The following is a 27,227-nucleotide window of genomic DNA, read 5'->3' as shown; positions in this document are numbered from 1 at the left end:
TGGATCTCGAATAACGACGAGTCAGAATACAGGAGGGAGATAAAGAACCTAGTGGAGTGGTGCAGCGACAACAATCTCTCCCTCAATGCCAGCAAAACTAAAGAACTGGCCATTGACTTCAGGAAGCAAAGTACTGTACACACCCCTGTCAGCATCAATGGGGCCGAGGTGGAGATGGTTAGCAGTTTCAAATTGCTAGGGGTGCACATCTCCAAACATCTGTCCTGGTCCACCCAAGAAAGCACAACAGCGCCTATACTTCCTCAGGAAACAAAGGAAATTCGGCATGTCCTCTTAACTCTTACCAACTTTTACAGATGCATCATAGAAAGTATCCTATCTGGCTGCATCACAGCCTGGTATGGCAACTGCTCGGCCCAGGACCGCAGGAAACTTCAGAGAATCATGAACACAACCCAGTCCATCACACGAACCTCCCTCCCTTCCATTGACTCCATCTACACCTCCCGCTGCCTGGGGAAAGCGGGCAGCATAATCAAATGCCCTCCCACCCGGCTTACTCACTCTTCCAACTTCTTCCATCAGGCAGGAGATACAAAAGTCTGAGAACACGCACAAACAGACTCAAAAACAGCTTCTTCCCCGCTGTTACCAGACTCCTAAATGACCCTCTTATGGACTGACCTCATTAACACTACATCCTTGTATGCTTCATCCGATGCCAGTGCTTATGTAGTTACATTGTGTACCTTGTATTGCCCTTTATGTGTTTTATTTTATTTCCTCATTTTGTGTACTTAATGATCTGTTGAGCTGCTCGCAGAAAAATTCTTTTCATTGTACCTCGGTACACGTGACAATAAACAAATCCAATCCAATCCAATCCATAACCCCTTCATGTCCAGGTGCGGTGCCCATACATTCCACCTGTTATAGACCCCCGACCCATCAAGCACGGCTCACAATGCCCTCTCTTTGTCCCCATAATAAGCAGCAAAGGGCCAAGACGGGGGAGGGGGGGTGTGCTGGATGCCGGAGATCCAAATCGTCACCCCCGATGTGGAATGAGCCCTGGAAATCACGAGGTTGTCTAAGGAGAGAGCATTACGTCATATTAGACTCTCCTGGAACTACCCGTATGTGTGTCTGTCTTCGGGTACACCTTACAATCATCTCTTCATAGCCGGATGTCATCTAACTGATGTCTGACACCACCTGCCGGTGGGAGGTCACACTGCTGAGTACATGTAATATTATCTGCAGGCATATCACCACATCCAGTTCTTTCGAACCCACTCCCCCCCGACACCGGCGCTTCTCAAGGGCAGCAAGCAGAACAGGGTGTAACGGCGATGCATGCGACACTGGAAGATCGGTTAGGACCCTCCAGCTCCTGGCCTTCCAGAGGACGTCAGCCAAGGGCATCAAAGTTCTCAGGGCACAGAAGGCAGCTGACTGCCTCCAACACTGATGTGCATTCTGGGGACACATCTAGATGTAATACTAGACCACGAAAAATCAAGAAGAGTGAGGAGCACTGAATGGGCATTGGGAGGTTCACTATCTGTAGCTAGGGGGAATGACAATGTAAAATGTTGACTATTAAAACATGTCACACCTAATCTATGTGAAGGCTCTGTCATGTTAATCTTCACAGATTGCCCTCCGCTCCCCCCAACAACCGGTCACAGTGGACCCCGATAAAAGTCCCTGGTACAGACCCCATTCAGAGGATGGGTATAAGCGCTGTCAGTAAAAAGGCAGGAGTCAGACATCTTCAGAAACTGGGAAGCAGCAGAGCTTCCCTCACAGCGAGTTATCCTCACCCTTCTGCCTTGTATAGTGACCCGCTGACAGTACCAACACAGGCCCATCATCCTGGGAGGGTGAAACAGGGTCGTCGGGAGGGGGCAGTCTGAGGGGGAGGGTGGGGAATGGGGGGGGAGGGGGGATTGGGGGAGGAGGTGACGAGAGGGAGAGAGGAGTGAAGCAAACATCTTTTGATCTGGAAAGAATTGGAGAAGGAGAGAAAACGACAATCAGTTCGGTCTTCTATCCCGGGGCCATCAAATAGCCCATGCCTCCCCCACCCTTTCATGTCCTGCCTTCTCTCAGAGTGCCATCCAGGAAGCCTGTTGCTGGCAAATATTGCTCTGCACACTCGCACCTGGTCACACCAGGAACCCCTAGACCGCAGACCTCAATTGGGAACATTAGGGAAACTGTGCTCAGCAGCCCTCCACTCGTCCACATACTTAACCTTTGGTTGCGAGAAGATCACATGTTGAAGCCCAGCTCTTTAGTATTTGATTGTTGGCAGCTGCCTCGATGGTGCTGACGCATTGTTCAGGCATCAAGGTTTGCTGGGCATGCTATGCACTAGTAATCCTCTGAGACATGGCACGTGTGCCCTCGAGGAGGCACTTGAGAGTTGAGGGGCGGGATTATCCTTTCTGGGGACTAAGTCCCGACGCCGGCGGGGAAACCGGGGCCAACCACTCCGGCATCAACAGCGCCCAAAAGTGTGGGAATCTCTGCATTTTCGGGGGCTAGGTGGATGGCGGAGGAGATGGCGCCGCTCCAGCTGGCATCGAAGGGCTGGCGCGGGTTTGCGCATGCGCGGAACAGCCGGCGTGATTCTGCGCATGCGCAGATCGGCCGACATATTTTCGCGCATGCGCGGGACGTTCTCTTCTCTGTTCCAGCCCCCAGGCAATATGGCGGAGCCCCACAGGGGCCCGGCACGGAAGAAAGAAGTGCCCCCACGGAACAAGCCATCCCGCAGATCGGTGGGCCCCGATTGCAGGCCGGGCCACCATAGAGGACCCCCTCGGGTCGGATCTCCCCGCGCCACCCCGAGGACTGCCCACGCATACTTACCTGCTAGGTCCCGTCATGCATGAAGTGAGTAATTCCCGCCAGCGGGTCTTGCCAAAAATGGACGGGCGCTCGAAGGGGCACAGAGAATCGTTAGGGGGGCCACTGTCAAAGGCCCCCGACCGGTGTGGCGGGAATCCTGCCGCCGCCTGAAAAACGCCGCCAGAGAATACGGCAGCCGGCGTTAGGGCTGCGGGGCGGGATTCGCACCTCCCCCCAGGGATTCTCCGACCCGGCGGGGGGTCGGAGAATCGCGGCTGAGATGTGTGAAGTACTATCACAACTAAGAAGGCTAATTCCTCATTTGAACTACACTTTAGCTGTGAAGCTAGAGGCTGCTCACAGTCAAAGGGGACAAAATTGTCTATCAAGATAGAAGCCACAGCAGGGCCCTGCCCTGGATGTGTCTGGTAGGAAAGACAGGCTGTAGCTGTGGCTACCCCTGTTATTGGTCCCCATAATATTTAAAGTTGGCTTGATAGCCTCGCAGGCACAATGCCCCTCACTCCTCGGCCCAGGGGTGACCCAAAGAACAACAAAGAATAAAGAAAAGTACAGTACAGGAACAGGCCCTTCGGCCCTCCAAGCCTGTGCCGACCATGCTGCCTGTCTCAACTAAAACCTTCTACACTTCCGGGGTCCATATCCCTCTATTCCCATCCTATCCATGTATTGTCAAGAAATGAAAATGAAATGAAAATCACTTATTGTCACGAGTAGGCTTCAAATGAAGTTACTGTGAAAAGCCCCTAGTTGCCACATTCCGGCGCTTGTTTGGGGAGGCTGGTATGGGAATTGAACCGTGCGCTGGCCTGCCTTCTACTTTCAAAGCCAGCGATTTAGATGCCCCTTAAACGTCACTATCGTCCCTGCTTTCACCACCTCCTCCGGCAGTGAGTTCCAGGCACCTACTACTCTCTGTGTAAAAAACGTGTCTCGTACATCTCCTCTAAACCTTGCCTCTTGCACCTTAAAGCTATGCCCCCTCGTAATTGGCCCCTCTACCCTGGGAAAAAGCCTCTGACTATCCATTTTGTCTATGCTCATCATAATTTTGTAGACCTCTTTCAGGTCGCCCCTCAACCTCCGTTGTTCCAGCGAGAACAAACTGAGTTTATTCAACCTCTCCTCATAGCTAATGCCCTCCATACCAGACAACAACGAGTGTGGCCTAGCTAAGGTTCTATACAGCTGCAACATGACTTGCCAATTTTTATACTCAATGCCCCGGCCAATGAAGGCAAGCATGCCATATGCCTTCTTGACTACCTTCTCCACCTGTGTTGCTCCTTTCAGTGACCTGTGACCTGTACACCTAGATCTCTCTGACTGTCAATACTCTTGAGGGTTCTACCATTCACTGTATATTCCTGACCTGCATTAGACCTTCCAAAATGCATTAACTCACAATTGTCCGGATTAAACTCCATCTGCCACCTGTCCGCCCAAGTCTCCAAACGACCTAAATCCTGCTGTATACACGTACATAAAAAGCAAGAGGGTAGCCAGGGAAAGGGTTGGCCCACTGATGAATTGGCAAGGGAATCTATGTGTGGAGCCAGAGGAAATGGGTGAGGTACTAAATTAATACTTTGCATCAGTATTCACCAAAGAGAAGGAATTGGTGGATGTTGAGTCTGGAGAATGGTGTGTAGATAGCCTGGGTCACATTGAGATCCAAAAAGACGAGGTGTTGGGCGTCTTGAAAATATCAAGGTAGATAAGTCCCCAAGGCCTGATGGGATATACCCCAGAATACTGAAGGAGGCTAGAGAGGAAATTGTTGAGGCCTTGACAGAAATCTTTGGATCCTCACTATCTTCAGGTGATGTCCCGGAAGACTGGAGAATAGCCAACGTTATTCCTTTGTTTCAGAAGGGTAGCAAGGATAATCCAGGGAACGACAGGCCGGTGAGCCTTAAGTCAGTGGTAGGGAAATTACTGGAGAGAATTCTTTGAGACAGGATTGACTCCCATTTGGAAGCAAATGGACGTATTAGCAAGAGGCAGCATGGTTTTGTGAAGGGGAGGGGTCGTGTCTCACTAACTTGATCGAGTATTTTGAAGAGGTCACAAAGATGATTGATGCAGGTAGACCAGTCCTCCTGGTCACACTCCTAACTCTCACAGCTGTCAACGCCTCACCCCAGGCAGCATTTGGCAGCCCTATGATCGACCCTCCTGGACCCTCGGGGAACGGGACACCCTGCCTACCCTCCACCGCTTCTACCAGCTTCCCAAGTCAGCGTCCCCGAATCTTGGGGCCGGTCTCCCGGGTACCATTGTTGTGAGCTGGCTGGGGTTGGCTGAGCAAGTGCTACTTTAGTGCTGCTCGACCTTGTTAGCAGGGGGCTGAAAAACGCAGTGGCGGCGAGCCTTCATTTGTGGCGAGAAGCCCATGAGGCCTTGTTAAGTGGACCGATTAACATTGAATAGCATTGCCGGCCTCACTGGGCCGAGCACCGGGAAACACGCAGCAGTTCCCGTTCGCCACCACACTTCGAAATCTTTGCAGAGATTCACGCCCATTGTGTTTCATAAAAGGAGCACTGAACAATGCCCATGTGACCTCTCACTGGGGAGTCGGATCATTCTTGGGAGGTCGCAGCATTCAACTTTAATCTCGCCAATAAAATTGAAATAAATGCAAATAAGGGTTAATGGTATTATTGCCATTTTTGAGGGAGATCCGGAACTCGCCATCAGGAGCATGCCAGCGGGTGAATAACCACCTCTGTGCCCCTGGCATCACTCCCATCCCTCACTGCTCACATCTGCCCTGAATCCCCTAGAGGCTGACAACACCCCACCTGCCTACATCTACCTGACAACCCACCCTCCATGAGCCCCAATATACGTATTGTCCTCTTTAACCAGGAGACTTGCACACACATCCCACCAGCTACAAACCCCCAAATCAAACTCAGGTTCCAGGATCTCACCATGTCCTTTCTTTGTCCTCTAGGATAAAGCAGGGAATAATCACCAGGAGCGCCAGAAGACAGGTGGAGGTGTCCCAGGTATTCAGGTCCACACCCGATTACCGAGGTTCTGAGGGATAAATCTCACTCGCTGAGGGACACAACTCAGTCTCAGTGTGCCAGGGCCGATGGTATCAACACCATGGTTCAGACAAGGATGGACCTCCAGGACTGGCAGTGCCAGGAGGCAGTGTGGCCACCAGAGCTCACTCCGGCCTCCTCTCAATCCCATGGAGTAGCCCAGGGGCCACCGATCACCCGAAGGGAGGAGGAGGCGATGGGCCCCATCCCAGCATGTCTCACAGTGGAGGCGCTGGAACACCAAATCCCTTTTGAATCCCCCTCACCCCTCCACACCCCCCCCCCTCCCCTACATGATACTGGTGACCTGCTGGGCAACGGGCAGAAGGTAGACCTCGCCCATCCAGTCCCAGGCCCTCCAGAGGACAACAGCCAAGTGCATCACAGGGCAATCGGTCAGACAAACAGCAGGCCGCCTCCACCCCTGATGGGCTGTCTCGGATAACACTGAGAAGAAGCGGTAGGCCACATAAGAGTAGAAAGATAAATGACACTTAAGTTGGCAAGAATGTAGTATGGAGTAAATAGAAAGGGGGAGGGCACACATATTGTAAATACTCACCATGAAATACTTTTGCACGATCTGCCTCTAACCTCTGTCACAGGTGTGAAGGATTGGCTGGGGCTGGGTGTTGTGTGGTGGCCGGGTGGGCTGGGGGTGAGGGCAGGACACTTGGACATCCCTCACACTTGCATCCTCACTGAGAAGCAATGTGAGCCCGCCTTGTATGACAGCTTTCCCAGTGAGTAAGCACTAACCATTCACCATCTCCCATAGCCCACCCCCATAAACGTTTTGGACCGGTGAGAAGGAATCTTAAAGACAGGAGTCAGACTTTGTCCGACAATGAACTCTTCTGAAGGCGAGTCGTCGGGGGGTGGGGAGCTCTGTGTGCAGCCTGGCGGTCCATCTGATTCCGGTGTGGCTGGGGTCTCGGCGCCCTTCTTGCCATTTCCTCCTTTCTTCTTTCCAGGCTTGGCATGTCTTGTCCTGATGGTGTTGGAGGAGATTGAGGGATGTTTTCTCCTGATTTCAGCCCAGCAAGCCTCATTCCAAGTTTTCAGGAAGAGAACCACCTTTCACATGTGCGTTCAGCACATCCCCGTCACCGGACGTCCGCTACCTTCTTTCTTGATGAATAGGGTTCTGTCCCTGGTGAGGGGTGTACTCAGACTCATGGCCTTATTCTCTCATCAGATTGTGTTCCGTTAACGAGGATGAGGACAAAATGGGAAGGGGAATTGGGCCCTATACTTACTAGTGAGGTTTGGAGTGAGGCCCTTTACAGGGTCAACTCCACATTCTCATACTCTCGGTTGAGCTTAATTCAGTTTAAGGTGTTACACAGGATCCACTTGACGAGGGTAGGGATGAGTGGGTTTTCCCAAAATTTTGAAGTTGGGTGTGATCGTTTTCTCTTGGCCTAGCTAGCCACACACATTTGTTCTGCTCCTGTCCCAAACTTGTAGGCTTTAGGGCTTCCTTCTTTAATACCATGTCAGAGATACTCCATGTGGATTTAGACCATGTCCGCTGGTGGCCATATTTGGGGGGTCGGATTCCGCAGTGATTCAGTCTGGGGTAGAGACAGATGTTGTCGTCTTTGCCTCGCTGATAGTTTGGAGGTGAATATTGCTTGTTGGAGGTCTCCCACTCCGCCCAGTGCCTCTGTTTGGTGCGTGACTTAATGTAATTCCTCCACTTGGAGAAGTTCAAATTCACCATCAGGGGATCAGTGCAGAGGTTCTACCTAAGATAGCAACCATTTATTTCCTTTTTTAGGATTTAGTCACCATCAATTGTTAGGGGGTTTAGGTTAGTTATAGGGGGGATTCTCCGAGCCCCACGCCGGGCCGGAGAACCGGCGTAACCATGCCACGACGCCCCGATGCCAGCACGTGATTCTCCGAGGTGCGGAGAATCGGTACCATTTGCACCGGCGTGTTTGGCGCAGCGCCAGCCGTGGGCTGCTGGAATCGGCGGGGCGTGCCGATTCTGCGGCCCAGATGGGCCGAGCGGCCGCGGCGATACAACAGAGTCCCGCCGGCGCTGTTCACCCCTGGTCACTGCCGGAGGGAACTCTGCGGGAACGGTCGGGGGGGGGGGGCGGCCTGTGGAGAGGGAAGGGGCTCCTTCACCGGGGGGCCTCCGATGGGGTCTAGCCCACTATCGGGCCCCCCTTTCTGCCGCGGCTGGCCCCTGAACACCGACTCCATCTTGAGTCGGGGCCGGCGCGCTAAAGAAGTCCCCCGCGCATGCGTCGCGAAAGGAGGCTGGAGCGGTGTGAACCACTCCAGTGCCATGAACCGGGCCCGGTTCGCGCCATCATGAAACGCGACAGCGTTCACGACGGCGCGAACTCTTGGTCCCAATATTGGAGAATCGCCCCCCACGTATTTCAGGTAATAATATATTATGTGTTTTCTTTAACTTTTATATTAGCTGGGATTTTTTGCATTCTTTTCTTCTGGTTTGATGTTGATTATTATGAAGAAATTCTAATAAACATACTTTTTGAAAAATTGCTGACATGTAAATATTGGCCATATGGCTGTGGTCGGGACCCAGGGCTGAAACCTCAGAGAGCACCTGAAACCCATTAATCCCTTCCCAGATGAATGGTCGTGCCTAAAAAGGGATCATGCAGTTTGTCTTTCCATGCAGCTGGGGCTATTATCTCTGTAGAGTTTCCAGGGTAGTGGAGAGAAACAGAAAAGACTCTGCATGAGGCTTCTTGCATATGGCTCTCATCACCCTGGTCACAGAGCAATGTCTCCCTATACATTCTTGTGTGAATGGGAGGAACACCCATCTATGGTCCTGCAAGATGTCCTTTACTTTAAGAAGTGGGGATGTTAGTGTCTGAACAGAGGCCAGGTGAAGGATTTAACACTTGCCTGCCTACTTTAAAATGGCAGGAAACCTGTGAAGGACATGCTCACTTAATGTATTACTTCAATTCATTCACACATTGAGGGGTCGATAATGCAGGTTGCAGGCAACCCTGCCTTGCTAATCGCTCTCATCCAGATGAAGAGACGGAGGGTCTGTCACCGGTTGGCACTGGACAATGAGGAGCAAGGTCTTGGCAGTAAGAGGCAGCAGGGCTCTATAGGTTCAAGAGGCTGGTGATCATGGACCACTGCAACGTTCAAGGTGGGCATGAGAATGGTAATGAGTGGCAGCTCTAAGGGAAGGAAACGCATGTAAAGTGGATTGACCATAGGATAGTGGTGCTCTTATCTCGAGATGAGCAAAAGACAGTGCTGGAGGTGTCCTCATACGTTGCTTATATCTGTGAGCATCTCCAGTGGGAGCTGCGGCTACATGGACTCAAGCGGAGTAGCGCAGAGCTTCTGTCTGCAATGAATGAATGTTTGTTTGGGTGCCCTTTAAATCTGGTGCCAGGACCTTTGACCTCATGAGATAACGGCGGGGCCTGCCTGCCCCACCATGAGATTCATCAAGCAGATTCATAATTGATAAACTGAAAAGTAGACGATTGCACACGTTCACCCACTGAGGCTGGGATCAGAGGTGGATTGAAGCTAAAAATATCTCCACCGGTCGACGTGCCAGTTTCGCAGCTTCATCCTACCCGATCCCCCAGTGATGGCCTGCCTGCAAAATCCATTTTTTAATTTTAACTTCAAAAATCCAGAGGGAGGTCATTTCCATTGTGAAATTATCTCTCCCTTCTTAGCTGTATCACAGCCACTGTGCTTAATTGGATGGTGAGCGCACCCTCTAATCAATAATTGGTAGGAATCCTGCTGAACTTCCCACCCACCACCGTGTGGTGATATATGTGTGTGCTTGCATTAGGGGATGTACGACAGTACCTGTTATACAGGTTTTCCGGTAAGTCCCTGCCGGCTAGCTCCGCCCACAGGGAGCAGTATAAATATTTATATGTTGCCCTGAGATGCCATACTACAGCTGCAGCCGAAGGAATAGCATGTCACTGTAATAAAGCTTCTCTTGTACCGATTCGAGTCTTTGTGTGCAATTGTTAGCGCCACAATTTATTACAGTGAGATTTTCCAACATCATGGACATCAGAATTAAGCCCGATCGCCTGCAGTTGGATCCACAGTCGCCGCACGCCAGGAAAAACTTTAACCACTGGCTGGCTGTTTTCAAGGTCTACATCACCTCAGCGGACCCTACACCATCGGTGGCTCAGAAGGTACAACTCCTATACTCAAGGTTGAGCTCCAGCATGTTCCCGCTGATTCAGGACGCATCTAACTACGCCTGGGCCATGGAACTTCTCAAAGAAAATTACGCGCAGTCGACGAACACTCTGTTTGCGAGACATGTACTCTCCACTCGCGTTCAACAACCGGGTGAGTCGATTGAGGACTTCTGGCGGGCCCTTATCCCTCTAGTACGGGACTGCGACTGCCAGGCCGTCTCGGCCGCGGAACATTCGAATCTCCTCATGTGGGATGCCTTTATGATGGGTATTGCATCGGACCCCATCCGGCAACGACTGCTGGAAGGGGCCGCGCTCGACCTTGCGGCGACAAAGACTTTAGCGCTCTCAATGACGGCCGCTTCACGTAATGTGCAATCCTCCCCCACCCACCGTGCGGCCCACCCATCCTACCCCTCGTGGTCCCCGCAACGGAACCCCCAACTGAGGCCGCTCCCGCGCAGTATGCCTGCACTTCTCGCCGCACCGCGCACCCTGGGGGTCCCCGCTGCTACTTCTGCGGTCAGCAGAAGCACCCCCACCAGCGCTGCCCGGCCTGCACCGCGACCTGAAAATCCTGTGGCAAGAAAGGCCACTTTGCAGTAGTGTGTCAGGCCCGCACAGTTGCCGCTATCGCGCCCGAACTTTCCCCCTCGCCTCAGCCAATCGCGCAATGGGCCCTGCCATCTGCTGCTCCTGGGGCCACGTGCGATCAGTGGGTGTCGCCATCTTCCTTCCCCGACTCCACGTGCGATCAGTGGGTGCCGCCATCTTTCGCCGCGCCCGCCATGTGTGCACCATGGGCGCCACATCTTCATCCTCCGACTCCATGTGCCTCGCCCCCGCAACGTGCGCTGCATGGGCGCCGCCATCTTCTTCCCCGCAGGTACTTCAGACGCCACCATTTTGTCCTCCCTCGGGACTGGACCACGGGACCCGGGTCACTGCCGCTACTCATCGGACTCTTCGGTCGATCGCCCGCTACTCACCACCATAACACTCGACCAATCCCGTCCTCGCAACTTGGCCACCGCTTCTACGACGGTGCTTATCAACGGCCACGCGACCTCCTGCCTCATCGACTCCGGGAGCACAGACAGTTTCATCCATCCGGACACGGTAAGGCGCTGCTCCCTCATGGTCCATCCCGCCAACCAGCGGATCTCCCTGGCCTCCGGATCCCACTCTGTCCTGATCCGGGGTTTCTGTCTGGTCAAACTCACCGTACAGGGCGTTGAATTCAACCGTTTCTGCCTGTACGTTCTCCCCAACCTCTGTGCGACACTTTTACTGGGCCTGGACTTCCAATGTAACCTCCAGAGCCTCACCCTCAAATTCGGTGGACCCCTACCCCCACTCACCATTTGCAGCCTCACGACCCTCAAGGTTGACCCCCCCCCTCCCTCTTCGCCAATCTGACTGCAGATTGCGAGCCCGTCGCCACCAGGAGCAGACGGTACAGTGCCCAGGACAAGACCTTCATCAGGTCCGAATTCCAGCGGCTGCTTCGGGAGGGTATTATCGAGGCCAGCAACAGCCCCTGTAGAGCCCAAGTGGTGGTGGTTAAAACTGGGGAGAAACACAGGATGGTCGTGGACTACAGCCAGACCATCAACTGGTACACGCAGCTCAATGCTTACCCCCTCCCTCGCATATCTGATATGGTCAATCAGATTGCACAGTACCGGGTCTTCTCAACAATTGACCTTAAATCCGCCCACCACCAGCTGCCCATCCGCAAATTGGACCGTCCATACACTGCCTTCGAGGCGGACGGTCGCCTCTATCAATTTCTTAGGGTTCCCTTCGGCGTCACTAACGGGGTCTCGGTATTTCAACGAGAAATGGACTGAATGGTTGACCGGTACGGACTGCGGGCCACGTTTCCGTACTTAGAGAATGTCACCATCTGCGGCCACGACCAGCAGGACCATGACGCCAACCTTGCAAAATGTCTCCACACCGCATCTCTCCTCAACCTCACTTATAACAAGGAGAAGTATGTGTTCAGCACAGACCGCTTAGCCATCCTCGGGACCCGATCCCGACCGCATGCGCCCCCTCATGGAGCTTCCCCACCCCCACTTCCCGCAAGGCTCTCAAACGATGCCTGGGGTTCTTTTCTTACCACGCCCAGTGAGTCCCACAATACGCGGACAAGGCCTGCCCACTGATCCAGTCCACACAATTTCCCCTTACGGCCGAGGCACAACAGGCCTTCGCTCGTATTCGCTCAGACATAGCCAAGGCCGGGATGCACGCAGTAGACGAGACACTGCCCTTCCAAGTAGAGAGCGATGCTTCAGATGTCGCCCTTGCCGCCACTCTAAACCAGGCAGGCAGACCCATGGCATTCTTTTCTTGCACCCTCCATGCCTCCGAAATCCGACATTCCTCTGTTGAAAAAGAGGCCCAGGTAATCGTTGAAGCGGTGCGGCACTGGAGGCATTACCTGGCCGGCAGGAGATTCACTCTCCTCACTGACCAACGGTCGGTAGCCTTCATGTTTAACAACATGCAGCGGGGCAAGATCAAAAATGACAAAATCTTGCGGTGGAGAATCGAGCTCTCCACTTATAATTACGAGATCTTGTATCGCCCCGGCAAGCTCAGCGAGCCCCCAGACGCCCTCTCCCGAGGTACATGTGCCAGCGCACAAGTGAACCAGCTCCGTGCCTTGCACGAGAGCCTTTGCCATCCGGGGGTCACTCGGTTGTACCATCTGGTCAAAGACCGCAATCTGCCCTACTCCGTCGAGGAAGTACGGACAGTCACCAGAGACTGCCAGGTCTGTGCGGAGTGCAAGCTGCACTTCTACCGGCCAGACCGCGCGCGCCTGGTGAAAGCGTCCAGCCCCTTTGAATGCCTCAGCGTGGATTTCAAAGGGCCCCTCCCCTCCACCAACCGCAACACCTACATCCTTAGTGTGGTCGATGAATTCTCTAGGTTCCCCCTCGCCATCCAATGCCCAGATATGACGTCTGCCACCGTCATCAAGGCCCTTGATTCCATATTCGCTCTGTTTGGTTTCCCCGACTATATCCACAGTGACAGGGGATCCTCATTCATGAGTGATGAGCTGCGTCAGTTCCTGCTCAGCAGGGGTATCGCCTCCAGCAGGACGACCAGCTACAACCCCCGGGGAAATGGGCAGGTAGAGAGGGAGAACGGGACAGTATGGAGGGTCGTCCAGCTGGCCCTACGGTCCAGGAACCTCCCAGCCGCTCGCTGGCAGCAGGTCCTCCCTGACGTGCTCCATTCCATTCGGTCACTGCTGTGCACTGCAACTAACAACATACCCCATGAACGTGTTTTTACCTTCTCTAGGAAGTCTACATCTGGGGTGTCGCTCCCGCCTTGGCTCGCAGCTCCAGGGCTGGTCCTACTTCGTAGGCATGTCAGGCTCCACAAGGCAGGCCCTCTGGTGGACATGGTACGCCTGCTCCACGCAACGCCCAGTATGCCTACTTGGAGTTCCCCGACGGCCGCCAGGATACAGTCTCGCTCAGGGACTTTGCTCTCCCGGGTGCCGATCCCATGCCCACACACCTCCCTACCCATGCGGCACCCTCCTTTTCCCCGGCACCCCCGACTTCAGCTCCACCAGTTCCATCCCTCGTTCCCCTGCCCACATTAGAGGACATGGAAGATTTTGGCTCACTCCCGGAGTATTCCAGCCACTGGCCAGCACCATCACCGCCAGCACAAACACCGCCAGCACCTACGCCGTCGACGCTGACACCGCTTGGGCAGATGTCGCCACCGCTGCTGTGTCGCTCACAACGACCCGTCCGACCGCCGGCCCGACTCAACCTGTGACTGGCACCGGGTTGCAAGATGGACATTTGGATTGGATTGGATTTGTTTATTGTCACGTGTACCGAGGTACAGTGAAAAGTATTTTTCTGCAAGCAGCTCAACAGATCATTCAGTACATGGAAGAAAAGGGAATTAAACAAAATTCAAGAAAATACATGAGAATACATAATAGGGCAACACAAGATATACAATGTAACTACATAAGCATTGGCATCGGTTGAAGCATACAGGGTGTAGTGTTAATGAGGTCAGTCAATAAGAGGGTCATTTAGGAGTCTGGTGGCAGTGTTCTCAGACTTCTGAATCTCCTGCCCGATGAAGAAGTTGGAAAAGTGAGTAAGCCGGGTGGGAGTGATCCTTGATTATGCTGCCCGCTTTCCCCCGGCAGCGGGAGGTGTAGATAGAGTCCATGGATGGGAGGCAGGTTCGAGTGATGGACTGGGCAGTATTCACGACTCTCTAAAGTTCCTTGCTTGGTTCTGTTTTCTCCTCCCCCTCTTTAAATAGATCACGTTTATGTATTATAGTTTCAGGTCACCCCCGCCGGACTCATTTTTAACAGGGGGTGAATGTGGTGATCTACCACTATATATATGTGTATGCTTGCATTAGGGGATGTACGACAGTACCTCTATTACAGGCTTTCCGGTAAGCCCCTGCCAGCTAGCTCCGCCCACAGGGAGCAGTATAAATATTCATAAGTTTCCCTGAGATGCCATTCTACAGCTGCAGCCGAAGGAATAGCATCTCACTGTAATAAAGCCTCCCTTGTACCGATTCGAGTCTTTGTGTGCAATTGTTAGCGCCACACACCGGACTCCAGAATGATCAAATCTTGAGTGTTTGTTGAACTGGAGGAATGATCATTGGTTGTCAGGCCAATTCAGAGGAAATTATTCTTTTATGTGAAAAAGTCTGTCAAAGAGTTAAAAATATTAAAAGTTTGGTTGGGGCCTGAAGTAAATTAGACCAGATTTTTGGAAAAACCATGTGAGGTCATCTGGATTTGAAATTAAATCCCTATTACTGGACAAAATATTAAACTGTGATTTTAATAAATCATTATTTGGAGCCAACTGTTATACATCCTGTTATTGTCGGATAACTTGGGTTCATTTTCAGAGAATTTGGAACTATCAGTCCAACATTAAGGACTTTAACTTTAAACCACTGAAGCTGGGATCAGAGGTGGATTGGAGCTAAAAATAGCTCCACCGGTCGACGTGCCAGTTTTGCAGCTCCATCCTACCCGATCCCCCAGTGAAGGCCTGCCTGCAAAATCCATTTTTAAATTTAAACTTTAAAAACCGAGAGAGAGGTCATTTCCATTTTGAAATTATCTCTCCCTTATTAGCTGTATCACAGCCACTGTCCATAATTGGATGGTGAGCGCACCCTCTAATCATTAATTGGCTACCCTGGATAAAATCACAATGAGTGACTGCTTCCCTGCATGTTGCAGGTTTTGGTCCCATATTTCACCCTGAGGGCGGGGTTTAAGACCATAAGACCAGAAGACATAGGAGTGGAAGTAAGGCCATTCGGCCCATCGAGTCCTCTCCACCATTCAATCATGGCTGATGGGCATTTCAACTCCACCTACCAGCATTCTCCCCGTAGCCCTTAATTCCTCGCGACATCAAGAATTTATCTATCTCTGCCTTGAAGCCATTTAGCGTCCCGGCCTCCACTGCACTCCGCGGCAATGAATTCCACAGGCCCACCACTCTCTGGCTGAAGAAATGTCTCCGCATTTCTGTTCTGAATTTACCCCCTCTAATTCTAAGGCTGTGCCCACGGGTCCTCGTCTCCTCGCCTAACGGAAACAGTTTCTTTGCGTCCACCCTTTCTAAGCCATGTATTATCTTGTAAGTTTCTATTAGATCTCCCCTTAACCTTCTAAACTCCAATGAATACAATCCCAGGATCCTCAGCCGTTCATCATATGTTAGACCCGCCATTCCAGGGATCATCCGTGTGAATCTCCGCTGGACACGCTCCAGTGCCAGTATGTCCTTCCTGAGATGGGGGGCCCAAAACTGGACACAGTACTCCAAATGGGGCCTAACCAGAGCCTTATAAAGGCTCAGTAGCACATCGCTGCTTTTATATTCCAACCCTCTTGAGATAAATGACAACATTGCATTCGCTTTCTTAATCACAGATTCAACCTGCATGTTTACCTTTAGGGAATCCTCGACTAGCACTCCCAGATCCCTTTGTACTTTGGCATTATGAATTTTCTCACTGTTTAGAAAGTAGTCTATGCTTGGATTCTTTTTTCCAAAGTGCAAGACCTCACATTTTCTCACGTTGAATTGCATCAGCCATTTCCTGCACCACTCTCCCAAACTGTCTAGATCCTTCTGCAGCCTCCCCACTTCCTCAGCACTACCTGCCTGACCACCTAACTTCGTACCATCGGCAAACTTCGCTAGAATGCCCCCAGTCCCTTCATCCAGATCATTAATATATATGGTGAACAGCTGCGGCCCCAACACTGAACCCTGTGGGACACCGCTGGTCACCGGCTGCCATTCCGAAAAAGAACCTTTTATCCCAACTCTCTGCCTTCTGTCAGACAGCCAATCCTCAACTCATGCCAGTAGCTCACCTCGAACACCATGGGCCCTCACCTTACTCAGCAGCCTCCTGTGTGGCACCTTGTCAAAGGCCTTTTGGAAATCCAGATAGACCACATCCACTGGGTTTCCCTGGTCTAACCTACTTGTCACCTCCTCAAAGAATTCTAACAGGTTCGTCAGGCACGACCTCCCCTTACTAAATCCATGTTGACTTGTTCTAATCTGACCCTGCTCTTCCAAGAATTTAGAAATCTCATCCTTAACGATCGATTCTAGAATTTTACCAACAACCGAGGTTAGGCTAATTGGCCTATAATTTTCCATCTTTTATCTTGATCCTTTCTTGAACAAGGGGGTTACAACAGTGATCTTCCAATCGTTCGGGACTTTCCCTGACTCCAGTGATTTTTGAAAGATCTCAACCAACGCTTCCGCTATTTCTTCAGCCACCTCTCTCAGAACTCTAGGTTGTAGCCCATCGGGGCCAGGATATTTGTCAATTTTAAGACCTTTTAGCTTTTTTAGCACCATCTCTTTTGTAATGGCAACCATACTCAACTCAGCCCCCTGACCCTCTATAATTTTTGGGATATTACTCATGTCTTCCACTGTGAAGACAGACGCAAAGTACTTATTAAGTTCTCCAGCCATTTCCTCGTCTCCCATCAGATGCCTTTCGGGAAAATCCTGTTTTAAATTCATGAATGCCCTGAGTTTTAATCTGTTTAATTTGCATATACACCGACACCTCCATTACCCACCTTGCCAATTACCTACCTTCCCATTTAATTGCCAGGACATCAATGTCACAAATCTTTTCAAGATGTTATTTGTTGCACAGTCTACAACATCACTGTTCTCCTGTTTGATATTAATAAGCTCCACAGCATATGTTAGATTAAATCCAACTATTGTGGTTGTATCCAAACTGTGCCTCGGGAGTGCTGTACCAGAGATCAAAGCCCAAAATGTGAGCTATCTTGAATATTCAACAATTATGACCATCAGGGGAGTTTCCTTATTATGGAAGGTAAAGGAGGTTCTAATTGCTCAGGCATCTAGTGAGTTATACTTAGTTCTGTCAAATGTTTCTCTCCGTGCTTTCAACCATTAGAATATATTTTGAATGATTTCCAGCAGTAGCACAGCCCAATATTGATTATCATAGAATCATAGAATTTACAGTGCAGAAGGAGGCCATTCGGCCCATCGAGTCTGCACTGGCTCTTGGAAAGAGCACCCTACCCGAGGTCAACACCTCCACCCTATCCCCATAACCCAGTAACCCCACCCAACACTAAGGGCAATTTTGAACACTAAGGGCAATTTATCATGGCCAATCCACCTAACCTGCACATCTTTGGACTGTGGGAGGAAACCGGAGCACCCAGAGGAAACCCACGCACACACGGGGAGGATGCGCAGACTCCGCACAGACAGTGACCCAAGCCGGAATCGAACCTGGGACCCTGGAGCTGTGAAGCAATTGTGCTAACCACTATGCTACCGTGCTGCCCTTGATGCACTGCCGTTACAGCCTACTGTTCAGTATAACATTTTAAATTTACTTTTCTCAAAGTTAATTTTTAATCTTTAGCATTATGGAACTATAAGTATTTATAGCCCAGAAGAAACAAATCAGAAAGTTCAGCTCCAATGCTCTGGAATTACATCCTTTTTCAGTCTCTTATGTCTCATCCTTTAAGAGCCTTCCTAGAGTCTACTTTTGCCACTAACCTGTCCAAATGTATCCTTCTCGGGCTTGGTGTCAATTTTCATCTGATCATCCTCCTGCGAAACTCCTTGAGACAGTTTACTGCTTGAAAAACCCAATATCAATGTGAGTCATTTGTTGTTTTACTGTGTTCATTGAACCGACTGAAGTTGGGGCATACAAGGGAAATTGGCTTTTAACATTCAGAATCATGGAGCCACAAACGTTAGCAGTCCAGAATGAGGTGATTCATTGTTGATGTCAGCTCTTTGCAAGAGTAATGTAAAATTATTCTTACTTCTCCAGCACTCTTTATACCTCCTTTCCTCCAAATTTGTAGTCTGTGCCTCTCTGATAACACAATCCATGGGAGCAATTCTCCCCCACACGCCAGGTGGGAGAATCGCTGGGGCGCCGGGCGAGTCCCGCCACGCCGCCCAGGCACCTGCACGCGATTCTCCCACCCCCCCAAACTGGCGCGGCGAGATTCACGGCTGGTCGCTGTGGCTTCCATCCAACCTTTATTTCTGTGTGCAGTCAGATTATATTTCCTCCAATGCAAAATTCTAACTGCAAGGTTTAGGGTTTTGAGGTATAAAACCTTTCTAATTAAAACAAACTAAGATCTGGGGTGGGATTCTCCGACACCCCGCCGGGTCGGAGAATCCATGGGGTGGGGAGGGGGGGGGGCCGCACGAATCCGTCCCGCCGCTCCAACGCCGGCTGCCGTATTCTCCGGCACCAGTTTTCGGGCAGGGGCGGGGATTATGCCACGCCCCGATGGGCCGAGCAGCCGTTGTTTCTTGGCCAGTCCCACCGGCGTGAAATGGACAGGGTCCATCACGGCAGGACCTGGCTTGTAGGCCGGCTAGGTGAATCCTCGGGGGCGGGGGCATCCGGCCCCGGTGGGGTGCCCCTACGGTTGCCTGGCCCGCGATCGGCGCCCGCCGTGGGGGGCACTCTCTCCTTCCGTGCCGGCCTCTGTAGGTCTCGGCCATGGCCAGCGCGGACAAGAACCCCCCTGCGCATGTGCAGGAAACATGACGGCCGGTCTGTGCATACGCGGAACCATGCTGCCGGTTCTGCGCATGTGGCAACTTGCGCCAGCCCTTTGGCGCCATCCCTTCCGCCGCCGGCCTAGTCCCCAGAAGTGCGGAGGATTCCGTACCTTCCGGTCGGCCTGACGCCAGAGTGGTTCGCGCCGCTCTTGGCGCCGGCGTCGGGCCATCCGGCCAGTTGCGGGAGAATCCCGCCCCAATTTTGAACATCAGGTTCCTCTGTTGTGCTTGATCTACAAGGTATGAATAACTAACATTTATGAATCAAGTAGAATTCATTAATCAAGATTTAACATATACTTAACAAGAAGCAGCAAAGACAATATAGAAGTTTATCATCTTTCAATATCCAAAGATGTGCAGGTTAGGTGAATTGGCCATGATCAATTGCCCTTAGCATCTAGAAAGGTTAGCTGGGGTTACAGGGATAGGATGGAGGTTTGTGCTTGGGTGGGGTGCTCTTTCCAAGGGCCCCGGTGCAGACTTGATGGGCTGAATTGCCTCCTTCTGCACTATAAATTCTATGATTCTATGATCCCAGGAACTGTTGGTGTTCTCAGCACAGGCAAAGTCTGTCTTCTTTGTCTTTGAAGTGATGTTGAACTGTGTCCAAAAGAGTCATACTCCAGAAGCCTTGGGCAGCACGGTAGAATTGTGGATAGCACAATTGCTTCACAGCTCCAGGGTCCCAGGTTCGATTCTGGCTTGGGTCACTGTCTGTGCGGAGTCTGCACATCCTCCCCGTGTGTGCGTGGGTTTCCTCCGGGTGCTCCGGTTTCCTCCCACAGTCCAAAGATGTGCAGGTTAGGTGGATTGGCCATGATAAATTGCCCTTAGTGTCCAAAATTGCCCTTAGTGTTGGGTGGGGTTACTGGGTTATGGGGATAGGGTGGAGGTGTTGACCTTGGGTAGGGTGCTCTTTCCAAGAGCCGGTGCAGACTCGATGGGCCGAATGGCCTCCTTCTGCACTGTAAATTCTATGATAATCTATGATGATTATGGCAACGGAAATGACAATTTCCCAACTTTTATCCCCAGTCTCCCATTCCACCTTACATTTTTGGTGTGGTCCAAATTCACTCCTCTTGGCTATAGGATGCAATTCATCTTGTATCGCCGCTGCTTTGCAACAGGATCTGCTTTATGGGTCATAAACTCCAGAAGTTTGCATCACAAACAAAAGCACATTACCTTCCAGCTACACAGAAACCATAAATACAGTCACATTCTTTCATCAACATATCTTAACCTAAGCACCACATTAAAGCTTCTTAGCAGATATATTTCCAGATCCAAAGAAACATATTTGGAAGATAAGGCTCACAGAGTGACATTGATGATTCCCTCCGTGCAATGTGCTATGTGGTATAGTTCTGTGATGTCATTTTAATGGACTTGACTAGCAGCCAGTTAATTTTTCTGAAATTCTTGGACATAACTTGTTTTTGACTGTGATTGGTAGACAGCTTTAGAAGAGAGCAATCTCCATTTTATTTCAGTTTGGTTTAGACATCAAGAGCAGCCAGAAGCATGTTTAAAACACTTTCTCTATCCAGCCGGTCCTGTGAAGTTTAAGCTCTGATCAAAAGGCTGCAAGCAGTCTCCAGTCAGGTCTGTGAAAACCTAATCTCTGTTTGGAAGGCTCGGGAAGGCACAGTTCTGAGAGCTTTCCCCTGAGATCTCTAGAGGTCTGGAATAAAGGGCTTTTTACTTTCTGTTCACTGCAGTTAATCTTGATCTGCAGAAAGAGCAAACATTCCAGAGGCAGAGTGGATGGAAAACAATTCTTTTAAATTCTCAGGTAGAGAATTCTAAGATAGTCTCAGTGAGAGGGATCAGTCAACTTAAAGTGACTCCCCAGATAAAATTCTGCAGCCAGCGGGATTTAACTGAAGGCAGAGGCTATAGGAACCAAACCAACCAATGATTTCAAGATCATTGACTGCAAAGACTACCAATTCAGCAGCAAAGATTTGTCTCATGCCCTTTTAATCCCTGTTATTTTTGAGCCTTTTGTACCCGCTCATTGTCCATCTGTCTTGAGTGTGTCTGTGAAGAGGATGGGACAGAGTTTGGGGAATAATTAGATTAGTAGACCATTGTTCTATGTTTTGCCATTACATGTTTATCTTTTCTCTTGTTATAAATAAACAGCTTTTAAAATGTTTTACTTACAAATCTGGTGCCTGTAATTCATTGGAGCATTCGAGGGTAAACAATCTCAGGAAATTATATAAATTTATGAATAATCAAATTCAATCAGGTATGTGGGGATTCCAGGGTTTGTGGGGCTGGAATTGATTGTGCACTCACCAGGGCACAAGAGAAATGCCGGGAGCAACATCAACCTCTCTACATGGCCTTCATCAAACTGACCAAGGCTTTTGACTCAGTCAACCGGGAAGTGCTATCGCAAGATCCTGTCAAAGGCCGGCTGTCCAGAGAAATTCATCGACATCCTCCAACTCCTCCAGATGTCAACAACAGTCCTCACTGAAGGAAAATTACAGAAATCTTGAAGGTGAAGACTGGAGTCAAGTAGGGATGTGCCATTGCCCCACCCTTTTCTCCATCTTCATCGCCACCACCCTCCCCCTTTTCAGGATCAAGCTTCCCAGTGGAATGGACATCATCTACAGGATGGACAGAAAACATTTCAACCTCAACCGATTGAAAACCAAGAAGAAAACAACACCAAAATCACTTGTGGAACTATAGTATGCGGAAAACATCGCCACCTCCGCTCTCTTAGAATAGAATCTCTAAGCCATGCTTGACACCTTTGTGGAAGCATTAGTCTCAGCCTCAACCTGAAGAAGACTCAAGTCATTTAACAACCTGCCCCAGGTCAAGAACCGGTCTCTCCCTCCATCAAGATTAACAGAGAAACCCGACTGAATGTGGAACATTTCCCCTTCTGGGGAGCCACCTCTCATCTAAGGCAGATATCGCTGCAGAGATCCAACATCGAATCCAATCTGTGAGTGCCCCTTTTGGATTCCTAAGGACGTTTTTGACACCCCCAAGACCCTTGTGTACAAGGCAGTTAACCTCCCAACTCTTCTGTATTGCTCCGAAACCTGAACCGCACAAAGACACACATCAACGCCCGAGAGAGATACCATCAGTGCTGCCTGAGATAGATTCCTTGCATCATTGGAATAGCAGGCGGACTACCATCAGTGTCCTTGAAGGAGTCAAGAGTAGCAGCATCAAGGCCATGATTATCCAAACCCAACTTCGCTGGACCGATCATGTGCGAAGAATGCCATAATCCCTACTGGTAAAGAAAATAGTCTTCATCTGGCTCATGGTAAGCACCCAAACCAGAGAAAGACTAAGGAAGTACTTCAAAGGTCCCCTGAGGCTTACCTCATTAAATGAAAAATAGCCGTTAACGTCTGAGAGACCCTTTCTTAGAAGAGACCTACTTGGAGGAACCTCCTGATGGAAGAGACACAATTCTTTGAGGAAACCTGGCGGCAAGAGGAGGCTCAGATATGGAGCCTCAGAAGGAATACCAGAGATCTAGAGTCCACGGACCAATCCCACCTCACAGAAGATGCCAAGTGTGCAGTTGAAGATACGGCTCTAGGATCGGGTTCATCAGCCATGCAAGACCTCACAGACCTATGACCAGGGGGCTGCAGGATCTACCGATCGTATTGCGTCCAAAAAACAGTGTGGTGCAACATGACCGGTGGATGCCGGGAGATCTCACTCTCGCCATGGCTCGTGAGATCTAACGTGTCGGGGGGGGGGGGGGGTCTTGAGTCATATGGACACCATTTCTGCACTCAGGAGGTCTGGCGAGCGGCATTCCTCAGTGCAGAAAACAAGGCTAAGTGTGGCCTTACTGGGGAGTTCCCTGCTGTGGCTCCCAATCTACCCAGATGGGCATTAAATAGCAAGGTGTTTATTGGTGCTCCGAGCACCAGGAAACACCCGGCTAATCTTGTGCCGTACAGGACTCTGTCCCCATTCAGATTGCGCCCGCTGTTTCTGAGGTGGGCAATCATATTCGTTAGCGAGTAATCGCCAAAGAAGGGGATGCCTCTAACTGAAGTTGTTGCACCTCATTACATGGTACCAAGAACATTTCCTGAAGTGTCAGATTTCAAATTGGCAAAAGGATTTCTTATTAACGGCAGAGTTTATCAGCGTCTGGGAAACAACCATCCAATTTTTCGCACTAATTCAAGATCTTTTAAGGTCAATTGTCTTTCCAATGGCTGTGTCTTTAATTCTTTCTCAAGATGAGAGCAGGTAGGCAGTTTAGGAAGTATCTTCACTGTTATTGCAACAGACAGTAATTCCTTGCAACATTGATGAACCTCAAAGGTTTGATAGTTCAGCAGAACTTTAAGATCATCAACAAGACAAAGGGAGAGGTTAAGAGAATTTTGGGGTTTCTGCATGAAAGGCTGTTGGGATCTGAAATGCTGTGTCATAAACACTGGCCGTAATTGAATTTAGAATTGCTTTGAAGGGAAATAGAGAAACATTTTGAAAAAAGACAAAAATGAGAAGTGTGGGAAAAACATGAGGAAATGGTGCACCTGGATAACCTTTCCAGAGAGCTGGCTCAGATGCCGTAGGCTGGAGAACGTCTTGTACTGTAAACCTCTGGATTCCCCAGTGTCACTTTAGGGGGTACCCCAATGATGCACTGGGGAATCCCTCTCAGGAGTTCCCACAAAACAATTTACCCGGCAATTGACCAGAAGGGTTACCTTCCTCTGGACAATTGCACTAGGCTGGGAACCATCTGAAGGAAGCAATTTAAATTGTTAACTTCAGACGGTACTGCCAGTTTTATCCTGATTGTTACTCTGATAGAGTTAGAGGGGGATCGCCCTAGACACAACCCAACACTCCCTCCCAACCATCTAGTCAGCAAGTGCCGTAAAAATGGGGTGTTTCTTATTTCTCTGTTCCCCAGTTACTCCAGGCCAGTACAGCCAGCAGCTCCTGTCACAGGAGCCTGAGTAAGGAAGGTTGGGCGAGACAGGGATTTAGAATTCCAGTGTGGATAAGTCCGTCAAAACTGTCGGTGTTTGCCACTCTGAGGAGGTTGCTGGCAAGGATAAAGCCTCCAATAACATTTGGTGCTGGATAATCAGCATTAGCATCTCAAGTTTTAATATCTTGAACTTTCAGATGATCTGTATTTCATGATTGAAGAATGGCCTCTTCACTGACAGTCTCCATTTGGTATGCTATCTCTTTCACTTCAGTTCTGACCAGGAGACAGCAGAGTGCTGTTGGCAAAAGAGTTCCCTTGATATCAGCTAAGATACATCATAATAAAAAAATGTAATCCTTCCTAAGCAGTAATGAATGAAAAGATGTGGTTATGGTGGAATGAAAGTTGGGCCCTTGCGGAGACCCTTTTTGGTTACAGCTGCAACTTTATTGAATCATTTGTTATTTAGTTTAGAAATTAAATGAAAATAAAGAGCAAAGCTCATATTTACTTTTAGCATGAGCTACGGAAAACACTTCAGGTAGATATATTTGACACATCCAGATGTATAATCTGCATACTCTCTCATTCCATTTGTCTCAGCTGACGTAAACTCGACCACATATGTTTTTTTATTTGTTAATGGGATGTGGATATTGCTGGCGAAACCAGTATTTATTGCCCATCCCTCATTGCCCTTGAGAAGGTGATACATAATATTAAAACAGAAATGCTGGAAATTCTCACCAGGTCAGGCCAAATCTGTGAAGAGAGTAAGAGTTAATGGGCTGGATTTTTACACAGTCGGAGAGATTCCTCGGACCGTTAGAAGTTGGGGCTGGGAACAGGCTTCTCCAAGCCCCCCCCCCCCCAGGGTTTGTGCAGTTGTGCCAGTTTTTCAAGGACTCATGGCCTCTCTGAAGTGTTGTGAGCCATATTATGGATAAGGGAACCGTTGGCCACCATGCCACCCTATGTTCCTCCACTCGCCCCCAGTGGCCCCTCATACACGCTAATCTATGGCACTTCCTTGCCTATTCACCTTGCATGCATTCTTCACAGAACCAATGAACTCTGCAGTAACAATGACATTGTGGAAAAGCTTGAAAAACAGTATTTTTGATTTGATTTGATTTATTATTGTCACATGAAATGAAAATCGCTTATTGTCACAAGTAGGCTTCAAAAATGAAGGTACTGTGAAAAGCCCCTAGTCGCCACATTCCGACGCCTGTTTTGGGAGGCTGGTACGGGAATTGAACCGTGCTGTTGGCCTGCCTTGGTCTGCTTTAAAAGCCAGCTCTTTAGCCCTGTATTAAACCAGCCCCTTTGTATTAGTATACAGTGAAAAGTATTGTTTCTTGCATGCTGTACAAACAATGCATAACCGTACATAGGGAAGGAAGGAGAGACTGCAGAATATAATGTTACAGTTATAGCAAGGTGTAGAGAAAAGATAAACTTAATACGAGGTAAGTAATTGAATTAGCACATTGTTTAAAAGAGTTGGAATTAAGTTTTAGAAGCATAGAACGAGAATAAAAGGAAAAACCTTAATTTAAGCCTTGCACCTTCACTAAGAAGGTATGCTGGGCACAGCTTGTAAGAAGTCGCCTCGCTCCGGCGCCATCTTGGTATTTTATTCATAGTTTTCTTTAAAGAGCTGCTTTTACTACAACCGTAAAAAATGTCAATCACCCGGACCTTTAATGTATCAACAGCAGAAACTATAGACACTTGACATCTCTTTATATTCTACAAATAAACATTGTACAATTGACAAAATTGATGTAAGAGAAGGGGCTGTCATTCAAGCAATATTTTCCCTTAGATCCAGCTGTTTCAACAGACAAAGGGATGTTTGGGCTCTCAGAGAAGCATCATTATGTATTCTTAGCTTATGGCATGAGGGACCAATAGGGGTGGATGGAGGGACTTAGGTTTGAATGGGAGGCATGAGGTCCAAGGCGTTGGGTAGAGGAACATGAGGTGGCATGAGTTGGCATGAATGAGCCATGGGGAATGTGTGGGGGGCGGTGAGATGGTACGAGGGGTGAGGGCTAGTCGGCCTTATGCTTTCATTATAACTCCGACTGAAGTTGCAGGGCACCGAGGTTGGCCTTTTAACCAGTCAGCCTCCACACTCAGCAGCTCCTGTTGCTCCCTTCAATCGATATATTGGCAGGACTGACTTCAGTGATCCCTGCACCCCCGAAATTAAAATCACACCTTTGTGGGCACTTTCTCTCGAGCTGAGAGCACTGAGCCGGGAGGTTTCCCTACACCCATGAGCGACCTCAGCAATGAAAATCCAGCTCAATATTTCAGATCTGTATCAAGAACTTTTCTAAGTTCGTTCAACCATATCGCATATAATTTTATATTCAAATAGCAAAGTTGAATTCATATGCTAATCTGATGAACAGTTTAGAATCCTTCAAAGCAGTAGTATATTTATTTCACGATCGACTGAAGAAATGAATACTGCTTTTGCCATTTTTTTCAACACCTTTCATTCATTACGACATAAGTGGGTGTCAGTAATTTATATGAAAGGCTGCCACATTTGTGAAGTACAAAATCTGGCGGGAAACAGTTTAGATATGGACAACAAGTGGAACCCTAGCTCCAGTGCTGACACTTGCTTTGCAACTACTTAAGATTAATTTCCCAAAAATAGTAAATATTGTCTTCTTGTAGTAAGTGCAAGAAACGGCCTTCTGTTTTCAAAATCAGTTTGGCGATCTCTGAACATTGTTGCTCGTTATGCTTTCCCTTAATTTGCTCTGTTTTAATTACCTTTGCTCGAGTCGCCAGGTATCTTTCTGATACCACCAGAGGGTTTAAAGCCAAGTACTGATCAATGACTCAATACACCAGTTAGTAAGTTTGAAATCAATACACATTTATTTACACACACAGTCAATTATTACTCATGCATAAACTCTACTCGCTAAACTACAGCTACTACTAAAAGCCTATACTT

The 27,227-nt window shown here is 49.4% G+C and overlaps 1 protein-coding gene across 2 annotated transcripts in view; it reads left to right on the top strand.

Annotated features, from left to right (window-relative positions):
* The window catches only part of LOC119961765 (spermatogenesis-associated serine-rich protein 2-like), a 230,787-nt gene that overhangs the window by 137,540 nt on the left and 66,020 nt on the right, over window positions 1-27,227 (top strand). The gene's annotated exons all lie outside the window — the stretch shown is intronic.

Source organism: Scyliorhinus canicula, chromosome 2 (assembly GCF_902713615.1).
Source record: "Scyliorhinus canicula chromosome 2, sScyCan1.1, whole genome shotgun sequence".
NCBI lineage: Eukaryota > Metazoa > Chordata > Chondrichthyes > Carcharhiniformes > Scyliorhinidae > Scyliorhinus > Scyliorhinus canicula.
The sequence above is the reverse complement of the archived record's forward strand: the minus strand, read 5'-3'. Positions and strand labels throughout refer to the sequence as shown.